A 14,172-nucleotide genomic window follows, 5' to 3' on the forward strand; every position below is an offset into this window, starting at 1 on the left:
CCTCCGTTAAAGCAGGTAAATGCTGTCCTCTTTGATCTCCTAGGTGACCAGAGAAGTCTGAGACACCCACGAGGGCTTCCAAGTTGTCAAAACATCACAAGGACAAAGGCTTGAGAAACAAGGCTTCCTTTCACACTTGCAATTTGAAGGGATAAAATATGGTCCCTAGAGTCTCTTTATGCTGAATTAGGATATTGTTTAATTACACTGGCCATAAATGATGTGGGGACAGTCAGTGAGATTTTAAATACTACAGTTAAACATTCATTGCATGTTTTGCTTTTTATGTTTCTTCAGGGCTTGTGCACTACTGAGGGACAAATTAATATTCCATTATTTCAATCCCTTAGTTTTTAATAGAGTGAGGAAAATGAGGTTAATATTTGGCATTTATACTTTTAATGGCAGTTTACGGGCATTAGAAGAAAATCAATAATGTCATTTCATTGCTGTTTTTCATTTTAAACCAAAACTAATCCCCAGGTTGAGACCTACACTTGACTCCAAATAACGTTAACCTGTATATGGAATATATATATATATATATATATATATATATATATATATATATATATATAATTCACATATGTGTGTGTATATATTCATATATATGTGTGTATATATTCATACATACTCTTCATCTTAAAAAAACCTTAAAAGTACTTTCACAGATGATGAATATATATACACACATACACACTCTTCATCTTAAAAAAAAAAACCCCGAAAGTACCTTTAACAGATGATGAAGGCCACTGCAAAGATGAGTGTCCCCAAAGTGTTTGATAAAATGATGACACCACAGGGATCTGGATTGTCCCTTACACGATGAAAACTGTGGGGGCGGTGGGGAAGTATTTCTCAGTCAAGAAGAATTAGCCTTCCATAGCTGAGTGATGAGCTGATTCTGAATTTTATTTTTGCCAAGAAATTCCTGTTACTCCCCTATGTCCATGTCTAAGAAAGGACCTTTGCCTTATTAATGATCAGGCTTGGGAACCAATCTGCTACATTATCCTCTTTGCCTAAGATCCAGCTTTGATTTCCTGCCCAGACACCTTATGGTTCCCTGAGAGGGCAGAGGTACTGACCCAGTGGGATGAGAGAGTATGGATTTTGGGATCACAAAGGTCATGTGTTAAAGCAACATATTAGTGAATATTTATTGAATAGTTTTTAATGTGCCAAGCTCTCTTCTAAGGGCTAAACATTTGGCATTTGATTTACCACTCACATCAGACCTATTATGTGGGTGCTGTTAATAGCTCTGTTTTACATATAGAGCTGGGGAAACTTGAGACAGAAATTAAGGGACTCACAGAGACGTAATAGTTATTGTGTGGCACAGACAATATTCAACTCCCAGTAGACTGACTCCACGGGCTTCTCTGTGTCTCTCCAGTGGAAGCCTTCCTCAGTTAGACTGGTCATTTTCAGATTCAGACAGACTCTTCAGATGAGCTAGAGGCGTTAGAAGAAGAGGCATCTTGGTTCTGTTATGAAGTAAACTATGTGCAGTCACACAAAATCATATTCAGGAAGTTGTTTAGGGCTTCTCAGGGGTTGAGATAGAGTTTAAGGTACACAACATCAAGTGTCCAATGGCAAAAGGTGGGGTGAGTCTGGGCCCCAGTGGATGAAATGTCCTGGGAGAATAAAGAGAAACACACATCTGTATTCCCTCCCCTCTCTTGGGCTCCACTCTCTCCTTGATGGCATTTGGGATTAGAGAGCAAGTGTATATGAGTTAGATCTGATGCTAATTAGAAGACATGTCCCCTCATTGCCATGTGAAGACAATGTTCATTAACTAAAAAACATTCTCTCCATTGCTGTAGAAATTACAATAATGACATTGGTAATAGAAAATTCTACAGCAGAAACACATCAAAGTTATTTCTACTCTCGTATTTCAATATCAAAACTCTATTGTTCGAAACCATACCAACTCTGGGAGATTTTAAGATGTCTGTCTCTCTCTCCTCAGGAAACATCATACTTAGCTTTGAATGCTGGGGCTGTGAGGTCATCTAATTGTTTTTCCTGCCTTTGGCAATGTCAGGCACGAACAACTCATTGTTTTAAAGCTATACATCTGCTTTATGCCATTTATAATATGGAAATATAAAAAAGAAAATGGGTTCTTTGTCTTTGAAAAAATAAGATGTGTTTGGGGTATATTGGTCACATGCCCTATGCCTCAGAAACTCTTGTTTGCAAGCCACAGAAACCAATTATACTTTATCAAAAATAAAATGTGTAATCAAGCTAATTAGCATACCCTCACTTTGTATGTTTACCTTTATATGGTGATATATGCATGAAAATATATGGTACACCTTTAATATGCAATTATTCATCAATTATGTCTCAATGATAGTAACAAATGAGCAATATAAGATTTATATATGCAAATATATATATAAATGCATATCAATAAGGATTTATATATAAATATCAATATGTAAAGATTTACATATAAATACGTATCAATACGTAAAGATTCACATGTAAATATATATCAATACATATTTACATGTAAATATATATCAATATATAAAGATTTATATATAAAAATATATAAATGTATATTAGCCCCATCCCCTAGGCTAATGATATAATTCTGTAAAAATCTCTTCCCACCATTTAAATGTATGTATTTACATACACATATATATTTATTTTATATATATAAATATATTTATGTATTATGTATATATGTACAATAGATTCATGTATATTTTATGTATATAGAAATACATCATAAATACATGTATTTTAATGGTAGGAAGAGATTTTTACAGAACGTTATTACCCCAGGGGATGGGGCAGCAGGAGGCACAGCTAAGATTCTACAAAAGGACAATGTGATTCATACATGTCTTAGCTTCAAGATTCAAAGTACTGAAAAAATAAAACAAGGATGGAAATGCTATAAAAAACAGAGATAAGGAGGTGTTGAATGCTCACCAGGCAGAAACGAACAAAAGTTTTCTTTAAGCAAGTGTAAAAACAACTGTGTGTGTATTGCCTTATATAACACACAGGTTTCTGAAAACCGGCATTTACAATGCATCTTCAGTTGTAAAAGGGTAACTATGTATTGTCTAATTCAGGTGCTGCTGCTTTTTGTAGCTACTAATGCAAAACAGAAGCTCAAATTGATTTTGTTTAAAAGTAAAATTGTCTCATAATTGCTTTCTTCTAGGAAAGAGGCTGAATATGTAATTGCACTCTTGTGGGGAAGCAAATTCTGAATTCTGCCAGCAGGAAGCTCCTCTCTTCAATAGATCTTGATGGAAGATTCCATCACGGATCCCATTACTTCAATCAGACAATTATCTCTCAAGAACTGAAAGAGGAAGCCTCTTTTTTTGTTGTTTTTTTTTTTTTCCTTTTCTTGGTGTATACAAGCATATATGTGATCTTTTTCTCCAACAATACATAGTATTTCAACCATGAGTAGAGTGGTTGATTTTATCCTGTTTTCCAAAGGATTAAATAAATCATATTTGCTAGTTGAGTGCCTGCTAGTGGTCCCTACATTCTCTTTAAAGTCTACTCCTGGTAATGAGACTTTCTTAGAGGACCACCAGCCCACAGAACATCTTCCCCTTTCTAGAATTCCACTGGGGCACAGTATCTGAAGCACACTCTTATGCTTGATATCTCTGTTCTCTCGTCCTTTCCTGTGTGAGGATCACATGTCATCTTCTAGTCCAGGCTTTCTGGCAATTCTTAAAGGGCTTCTAGTGAGACCTAAACTGGTCTAATATTGAAGGAATTGATACAGTTATTTGCTATTTATGCATGTGAATTATGAGCATTAACAAAAAGCCTTCCCCTCCCAATATCCCCCTCAAGATGAATCAATAATAATTGGTCTTTGTGGCTTTTCTGGCCACCTCTTAGAATTTGTGCACTTGAGCTGTTTATCAAAGGAGGCTGTAACCAAAGACCAGAAGCTTCAGCTGGCTTGTAAAAAGAGCCAAGAAATTTAGGGACCTTCTACTCCCATGGAACCTAAGCTTGGGGACTTCACGGCCCAGTCAAATTTTTTAGAATGAAGAATATGGAGCTGAATTTGCTAAGTTAGCAAATTAAAATTAAGACAAAATAAAAGTAAATACAAAATGAAACTTCTGGCAGTTAACAAGGGATTTCAAATAGAGAACATTTTTATCACAAAAAGGATGAAAGATTATAATCCAAAATCAAAATAAAATATTTTGAATAAATTTACCTTGAAATAAAATATACTTCGTTTTAAACTTTACCTAATTTTCAAAACATGTCATTGAACTCTACTATACAGTAGAATATAATATACAGCATTATAATCTGCAATATGAATAAATCTCACAAACAGTGCTGAGTGAAATAAGCCAGACACAAGATGACCCAAACTGTATGGTTCAATAAAATATACTTCATTTTAAACTTTACCTAATTTTCAAAACATGTCATTGAACTCTACAATACTGTACAATAGAATATAATATACAGCATTATACTCTGCAATATGAATAAATCTCACAAACAATGCTGAGTGAAATAAGCCAGACGCAAGATGACCCAAACTGTATGGTTCAATTTAGAAAAATAAGATAGAGGTGAAGCTAATTTCTGTTCATAGAAGTCAGGGTAGTGGGATGTTATCAAGTAGTAGATGGAGGGTGTATGGAAGGAAGTAAGGGAGGGGGCATTTCTAGGGTCCCAGTAATTTTGTGTGTGTTACAGATATGACATATATCTTTTCATTTTATGTAAATTAAGCAAGTTGTACACTTTTAGGTGTACATTTTGCTATACAAAAGATATGCCATCACAGCCCCATGTAGACCTATGGGCATTTGTAAACCACTAAACTGGTTCAGTTTCCCTTTTGACAGATGAGGAAACTGAAGAGCTGAGAAGAAAACCGCCTTGTTCAAAGTTACACAGCAAATCAGGGATCCAACTGGGAACTGAGTCCAGGTTTCCTCAGCTGCATCCTGGGACCTTGTCATGCTGCAGGCTTTCTTAGCCTGAGATCGCCACTGTACTTGAGTTGTCTCTACCAGGAAGGACCTGACTTACCTTAAGATGCATACTCAGGTGCAGGGTGCTTAGCAGACATGTGATTTACACTCAATGAGCAAGACTTAGATGGATGTTGCCATCACTTCATCCTCACCCAGGGATTTGAGCACTTCTTAAGGGATAACTGTCTCCTTTATACTTGTACATATCCAAGACATTGCATTATTTAAGATTTTTTTTCCTCTCTAAGACAAATTCCTTTTCTTGAACATATGGAACTCCCCAACCCTTCTTGTTTTATTTTCCCCTCACATTTACATCATCTTTTTTTCACTAGATCCTCCTCTCTGCCCACAAATATGCTCAATATCCTTCTGTCTTAGAAAATAAACAGGATAAATGAACACAAAGCAAAACTAACAGAGCAGCCTCTTTCCTCATCCCTGCTAGTGTATCATTAGGTATTTATTGAGTGCCCATAATGTGTCATTGTGCTAGCCCAGCCCACAGTCGGACAGGCCCAGGGTTCCCCTCTACTTAGTTTTTTTATTTCTTCACACTGTTTGAAGAATCCAAGTAATTCTTAATTTTTTTCACTAATCTCCAATTTTCTTCTCAACCCACTGCTATCTGGCCTCCACTCTCAAGGTTCTACTGATGCTGTTCTTTTGAAGGATGCCCAGATCCTCCTGCTGGGGCATCTACATCTTAATTCACCTGGGATAGTGACAGCATATGCCTGTCATTCTGGCACTCATTAATAGGCCCCTGTTTTTAAATTCTAAACAATTTATCAGATTGGTGAATAAATTATATAGTCATCTTATGTTTTATTGACCACATAAATGGCCATTCCTGAGTCCTTGTTGACATCAAGCCTTTGTTATATTGGGCATAGTGTGTGTAATGGTTATGTATGTAGGCTTTAACATAGAGCCCTGGGTTCAATTCTTTTCTTGCATAGAATCTGTGTGATCTAAGGCAAGTTACTGGATTACTCTGATCTTCAATTCCTTCATCTTCTAAAAGGGCACCGTAATAATAGCATCTACCACACAATATACTTAGAAAGGTTTAACAAAACTGTATCTAAAGTATCTTGAGCAGTTTTTGGCAGTTACCATTCAATAAATGGAACTATTTCCTCACTGTGTCTTTCTTGTTGAGTCTAATGTAAACTCATGCTCTCCACAGTCTCCTCTTATCTCCAGTGATGTTTCTTGGGATACTTGCATCCTCTCACCCTTTACTTGCTCACCCTCACTGTGGTCTCTGGTTTTATTGTTTCTATGTTCAACACTACAGTAGAGCCTAATGGTGAAGCTTCATGGTCTGTGCTGAGCAATCAGACCTCATCGGTTTGTCATCCCAGCTCTGTTACATGCTAGCTGAGTGTACTTGAACAAGTTTTTACCTTTTGTTGCCTTGGTTACTGTAACTATAAAATGAGGTTTATAGAAGTACGTACCTTCATAGCTTCTAACAACTTTAAAGCAGTTGTTACAAAGATTCAGTGAGCTAAGGCATGTACCCTATGCTTTGCACAATGCCTGGGACAGAGTGAGCACCCACAAAATAGTTATCACCATTCTCATTTACCAGATTAGAGATTTCAGCCCTGCACTTATTCTTCCCTCTTCCCAGCCCCATGTAAAAATCTGTGGTTGGTCCTGTGCGTTTGTCCTCTGTGGAGCCCTCACAAATCCTCTCCTTTCCCTCCACACCACTCTTAAACTCAGTTTATACCTTTAGTTCCTTCGTTCTGGTCTACTAGAATAATTTCCTAACTAGTTTCCTTGTCTACATATGTCCCCCAAAATCTATTATTGATAGCAAAGCACTGCACACATCACTCTTTAACATGAAGAACTCCTATGGTTCCCCATTGTCTACAGATTAGATTTTAAACTGCTGATATTCAAACTCTCCTCTATCGAGAGTCTATTTCCTTTTCAAATATTATTTCTCCTCTGCACACATTGCTGCACCCGAGAGCTCAGCTATACAGACCATTACTCTCTTTCTCATGTCTGACTGCAATTACTCTAAGGAAACCATTGTTTCTGTTGTTCAATCTATCCCAATATCCACCCCTTTGTAAATTCCCAATTATTACCATCCTTTACAGTTCAACACCGATGCTATCTTCACCATATCTGCCTTGGTATGTCCTCTACCCTTCAAATGGAAGGATTACCTCACTACCATACACCCCTCTGAAACGATGTCTGACTCCTCCCAATTGATACCACATTTTCCCTCTTGTGTTCTGTCTGAAAATACTTGTTTTGTCCCCACGATAACAGCATCTGCAAATGGCCACTTTTTCTTCTGATTTCCCTATCCTCTGTTCTTCACCATGCAGTTTGCATTGTATGTTCAGGGGAGTGAGGAGGGTGGCTTGATTTAGTTAACCCCAAAAGCAAGAATTGAATCAGGCTCTGTGGAAGCCACTGCAAAAACTGTGTAAAGGTCTCTTTTCCTGCCTTGCAGGAACATAAAGCTGAATTGAGATGAAAGAGCACACACTCATGAAAATGACTTAAGAACATTCTCAGAGCAGCACATAAATAGATGCAGCTTTATGCAGTGCCAATGGAGTTTGTAAATGCTTGGAGGATGCAGAGTAGAGAGAGCTCTGCAGCTTTGGGATATAATGAGAGTGAAGGTGGAGTGGAGGTAAGGAGTTTTAAAGAGAAACTGGAAAGAAGGAAGACAGAAATAGCAGGAAAGAGAGGGAAATTTATCCTGGCGAATAGCAGTGACTGAGCAGGATGCAGTGACGTCCATTTTCTCCCATGCCCGAGGGCCAAGGCTAGTTTTGTTTTGGAAACTGAAGGTATATTACTGGCTTAAATCAAAATACCCTCAGGCCCCAATGTACAGCACTAGTGAAATTAATCCTTCATGTTTAATAATAGCATGTATTTTGGAGTTGAGCATGCTGGGTTTACGTCTTTTATGTATATGATCCTGGGCCTGTGATTCTACCTCTTTAATCCTCAGTTTGGTCAACTATATTTAATACAGCTTGGGGTTCAGAACAAGGGTCTGACAGTAATTAAATTTTTCCTCTTCTAAGTGCTGGTTGGATAATCTTGAAAAAGTCCTTTGACTTCTCTGAGCTTCGTCATTTTCATGGGTGTCCATTGAAGATAAATAAAATAGTGTAGATAGGTGGTCTGCCTTATCAAAAAAGATCAATACATCTTAAATGATATCAATATTCATTACATTCTGAGGATCCGTATGTTCAGCTATAAAATGAAAAAGCTAATAGTCACTTGCTAGGGTTGCATGAAATTAATAAGCCATCATTCAAAATACTGCCCATAGAATGGGCATTCAATAAATGACAGACTGATACTATTCCAAGACAATATATGCCTGAAGTTAACAGGAAACATGCATTACCACTGTATTTAGTTGATTGTGTAATTTTGTGTTTAATGTCTGTCTTCTATGTGAGAATGAAATTCCAAGAATTCAGAGATATGCTTGTCTCATCTATGACTGAATGTCTGGCACTAAAAACAATTTCTGATATATATGGTAAATTGATGCATAGACAAACAGGAAAGCCTAGAAAAAAAGTTTTAGTGGTAATTATGGGGACACACACAGCTGGTCAATGGTAGATTTTTTTTTTTACGGACTAATACGTTGTTCAAATTTGTAGAGTTGTTGGAATGAGGCCATTTACATTAAATATGCAGAGTATTAGTAATTAAGCTATAGATTTTAACTTTTTCCAGTCTATGATCTTTTGTTTTATTTACACTTTATTTACAACAAATTCATGCTCTTTCTTCCATATTCTCTAACTTTGTCTATTGATTCTTCGAATTTTCTCTTACAGATCTTATTACTTACTATACAAATTAAAAGATCTATGGGCAAGAAAAAAATCACTTTATTAAAAAGTGCTTACTATTAGAATTTAAGGCATTGTGTCTCCTGAGAATTAGTATAATTTTCAGAAACCTTAATTAGACCCTGGGAGAAGAAGAGGTTTAGTCATGGCAACTTAACCAATCAGCTAAGTTAGACTTACTTTTTCAACTAGCAGTCTTCAAAGTGGCTAAAACTTCATTTGCAAATATTTATTGAGTTGTGAAATGCTGCACTAGTAGAGTGGGGATTAGAGAGAATATGGCACAGCCTCTGTTCCCAAGAATCTTCTACCTTAGTAGTGGAGGAAAAAAATAAATCCATAAACTTGAGTATGACACTAGAGCACCTTGATTTTAACACAGAGAAGACAGAATGTTGAAATAATTTGGAAACAATTATTCTAAAGAATAACTAGATACCTCAGACGTATGTCTTATAGGGAACTGGCCAGGAGCTTCAGGGAAAACAAGGCTGTTATGTAAGAGAGTCTCAGACTTATTTCCCACATCTTCAATGGGCAGAGCTAAGGCTGATTAATTTATTATCTCATTCATTCATCTATTCAGCAATTTTTTTTTTTTTTTTTTTTTTTTTTTTTTTTTTTTTTTTTTTTTTTTGGAGACAGTCTCGCTCAGTCACCCAGGCTGGAGTGCAGTGGCCAATCTCAGCTCACTGCAAGCTCCAAGCTCCACCTCCTGGGTTCACGCCATTCTCCTGCCTCAGCCTCCCGAGTAGCTGGGACTACAGGCACCCGCCAGTATGCCCAGTTAATTCTTTTGTATTTTTAATAGAGACAGGGTTTCACTGTGTTGACCAGGATGGAATTCAGCAAATCTTTACAGAGCATTAACTAAATGACAGGAATTAAGTGGTACCGTGAAAAAAATAAAATAAAAATTTGTTCCCCAATGAATAGGAATGATCTATAGAAAGCTGTAAAGGAGACAATCTTCAGAAGACGGACTTACTCAAAACTAGAGCTTTTCGGAGATGAACTTCCAATAAGACAAGGTCAAAAATCTCTCACAGAGGTTCCTAATTGTTAATGCATGGAAAATATTTAATACATTTATTCATTTAGCAAATATTACTACAAGTCATGAGCCTTGCTAAGTGTTGGGAATACAGAGATAATTAAGATAGACAAGGTCTCTGTCTGTATGGAGATTTCATTCTAAAGGAAACATTTATAAAAATGTTGTAAACAAATATTTACAAAAATATAATTTCAGGTGATAAGTATAAAAATTATAAAGCATAATTTATGATAAAAGAGTCTGAATGGGATGTTTTAACTTGGATGACCAGAGTTTTTTTTTTTTAAGAAGGAGTATTTGAGCTGAGATATAGGTTACTGTGATATGGAATCCAGATTCTTCCATTTTAGGACCAAAGTACTCATTCTGTCAGTTGCTAGAAGAGGTGGCAGCTGATATCTTTCAGTCAAGTTTCTCCCTCTAGTGATTGTCCTTGACTGTAGAGTGGCCTCACCTAAATCCATTACCCTTTCCACATAAAGGCCTAGGCACCTAATTCCGAGTAAGATACAATCCTACAGGGCCTTACTAGCTCCAAAACTCCCCTGTCTGATGGATTGAAACTTTAATTGAGGTTGCAGTTACCTCCCTACTTCTTCTTACTTCCCTCACAAGACTTGATCCTGAGAAATCTCCCCAGAAAATTGTCAGCTTCTCAGACTCTGCTTCCACATGACCTGTGACAGATGTAATTGGTAAGAAGTTGACCAGGCATTAATATAAAATATTAAATTGATGTCAGTCATGGTACCATTATGAATACAAGGCAGTCTAAGAAGATGGGACTCTTTTCTGGTTCCCAGACAAGCGTGATATCAGCCAGTTGCCCTCTCAGTTGTTTTCTCCTGACCAAGATTGGCTCAACATTCTTTTAGCTTGACTAAATCTTAGACATGTTTCTCCCTCATTATTTTTGGCATAATCATCCTGATGATGAGCCCCTGACCTCCCTCTTCTTGGACTACCTTAGAAAATTTGCAATTGTAAATTCTTTCTCTTCTCCTTTGAGATGTAATTCTTTCAGACTTTTGTCAGTTGTACGACCCAAGAATGTTGTTCTCAAGGACCTGAAGGGCTATCCCTTTAAAATACCACCAAGAAAAGATAGAATCCCTATCTCCAAGTCTTTGTTGGAGAGTAAGAGCCTAACTGTAATAAGTAGAAATTAGCAAACAGAGAAAGTCTAATTGCATCAGACAACCTTCTCTCCAATGCCTTCTAGTCCTTTTCCACTAGCTCACCCCAACACCTAAAATCTTTCCTGCCTTTCATTTTAACAAAGTTTTCAATCTCTTGTCTATTGCAATTATCTTCAGTAGAGTTTTCCTTGCCTACTTGGCTCTGTCTAGTGCATTTTTTGACACTTATTTTATCTATTAGTGATTTTGTCAAACAGGAAGCCTGGTGGAGAAAAGTGGCTGGGATTGGCAGGGCGTGACTCTGCTAAAAAACAAATTTATATTCTAGATTATTTGAATTTCTCCAGGTCAGGAACATGGAAGATTACAAAAGTCCTATTAGTTAGACTTCTGGAAGGACAGCAAGAATATATCTGCTGATATCTTAGAAAGTCGGTATGATAATAAGCTGGTGAAGAGCATGTTTTGGAGAGGCAAGCATGAGAACCAAGCCTGGGTTCTAGCATGGTCTGAAAGAGCAGTTGAGATTTCAGGTCTTAGGATATGCATAGGGAAGCTCCAAAATTGATATTGAGCATCCTAAACTATGATAATCTTTAAGACCTTTTTCTGCCCCGATGATTTTATACCAACTTCTCCAAAAATAATCATGGTACCTCAGAGTTCAATTATTAGTTACACAATGGTCTGTTAAGCTGACGCACTGAAATTTCTTACAAAATCCTACTGGCATTTGAGCAACTTCCAGATGTTACTTTTTTTGTTTGCTTTAATGTTAATTTTTATTTATGAAAATTCTCCAGCAGTAGATTACTGGGTCAAAGCTATATATATATATATATGTATTTTTTGTTTGTTTGCTTTTTGAGACAGTGTCCTGCTCTGTCACCCAGGCTGGAGTTCAGTGGCCTGATCTCTGCTCACTGAAAGCTCCGCCTCCCAGGTTCATGCCATTCTCCTCAGCCTCCGGAGTAGCTGGGACTACAGGCATCCGCCACCATGCCCGGCTAATTGTTTGTATTTTTAGTAGAGACGGGATTTCACCATGTTAGCCAGGATGGTCTCCATCTCCTGACCTTGTGATCTGCCCACGTTGGCCTCCCAAAGTGTTGGGACTACAGGCATGAACCACCGCGCCCGGCCCTCAAAGCTATTTTTATGGCTCTTGTAACCTGGTCAGACTGTCCTTTCAAATTATGGAAACAATTTACTTTGCTGCCAATATTTGAGTGAACCAGTATCCCACAATCTTGCTCATTTTTTAACCAATTTATTGTTTTTGTTAAGATCTGGAAATCATTTTGATAACATTTGAATGTATTTATTTACTACATAGTCTCCTTTTTCCCTCTAGGTAGCATAACAAAGACTCTTGGGATATGCTTCAGATATCTGCCCTGGGACTCAGCTCTCCTATTTCATCTTCCCATTGACTAGGTTTAAATAATTCTTCCTATATTTCTTTGCACGTGGTATGAACAATGATAAAGCATTGGAGCACGAATGTTCCCTAAAGCAGGGCTCATACTGGAGCAGTGAGAGAGAGAGTCCTTTTGCATCTAGGAGATGCACATTTATCCCACTACCTGTATCCTTTCCTTCCTAAGCCTCACAACTGAGATATTGTATTAAAATCAACTAAGAGAAGCTTAAAAAACTAAGAAGACCCATAGGGGTCACTTTAGCGTGAGGCAGCCTGGTAGGAATGGGCAAGAGCATATTGACTGAAGCCTCATAAGCTAACTGCATGAGACTTAATTTCATTATCTATTTTTTAAAACACTATTACATTCAGCATTCAACATTTTTCAAAAAAAGTGCACATATTCTGAAATTGAAACAACATACAAGTGTGAAAATTTTAAAAATGATTATTATTTTCTATTTTTACTACTGCGAGGTATCTTGTGTTAAGATTTTAATTCTTTCATAGTTTTTAAATATTATTTAAAATATTAATATAAGCATACAAGAAAAAACAGGGAAGACTGCAATGTACACTTATTTACTTATAATTATCCAGCATTATCAAACTCCTATAATTAAGAGTTTTTAAATGTTTTTTATTTTTATATACATTACTACGTTAGCAAATGTTTTCATTCTTTTTTTTTTTTTTTTTTTTTTGGTAATGCAATTATAGTCTGCATACAATTCCTTTTCTTGCTCTGACATTTTCCCAAGTCAGTATATCTGGATAATAGTTCTCAAAGTGACTGTATATTATATTCATATGAAGAGATTTTAAAAGTTATCACCAAGTTCATCGCTTGATGTTTAAAAGTGTCTTTTAGGGCCTTTAGATCCTTACTGGATTTTTACATAATTTTGAATTATGTTCCCCAAATTGCTTATTTATTACAAAGAGAAAGAGTGAGATTAGAGTCATGCTGATATGAATGTGCTGGTAATTTCACATGTATACATACATAAAAAAAAAAGTTGTATATCTTAAATATATACATTTTTGTCAATTATACTTAAATAAAGCTAAAAAAGAACACTAAACATCCTCACTTTTTACATACATATCTATTTTATTTTTCTAACGCTATTAATGTACAAGTTTTACAAAGAATGTGGATAACTTATAATGGACTTGGAATTTGAAGAAGAGTCTGTCAGACTCAGGGCCAACAATACTATAAGTCCTGATTCTTTCCTTCTTAAGTATCAGGGCTGTGTGTGTGTGTGTGTGTGTGTGTGTGAATGCATATGTCTGCATACACACATATTTGGTGTTTATGCCTGGCATGTATACAATGTGGGTCTATATATGCACCTGAGCGGGTATTTTAGAACATCTGATGACCTTATCATTTCAAGAACTGTGGCCACAGATTGAGAAAGAAAGCACCCTTTCAGCAGTCTGAGCATTTTTCCACAAAAGTAGAGACTTGCCTATCCTCAGTCATTTCTGTGGGAGGAGTAGCCTCTCATTTTATGCTTTTGTGGGTACATCTATTCCCAGCCCATAGTTTATGAGCAACATTCTGTCAGCAGGCAGGAATAGTAGCTCACTATAATTAATTCCCTTCTTGCCTCCACACCTCTGAGAGTGAGAAATAAAAGGGCATTAA

This window comes from Rhinopithecus roxellana, chromosome 11 (assembly GCF_007565055.1).
Source record: "Rhinopithecus roxellana isolate Shanxi Qingling chromosome 11, ASM756505v1, whole genome shotgun sequence".
Lineage (NCBI taxonomy): Eukaryota > Metazoa > Chordata > Mammalia > Primates > Cercopithecidae > Rhinopithecus > Rhinopithecus roxellana.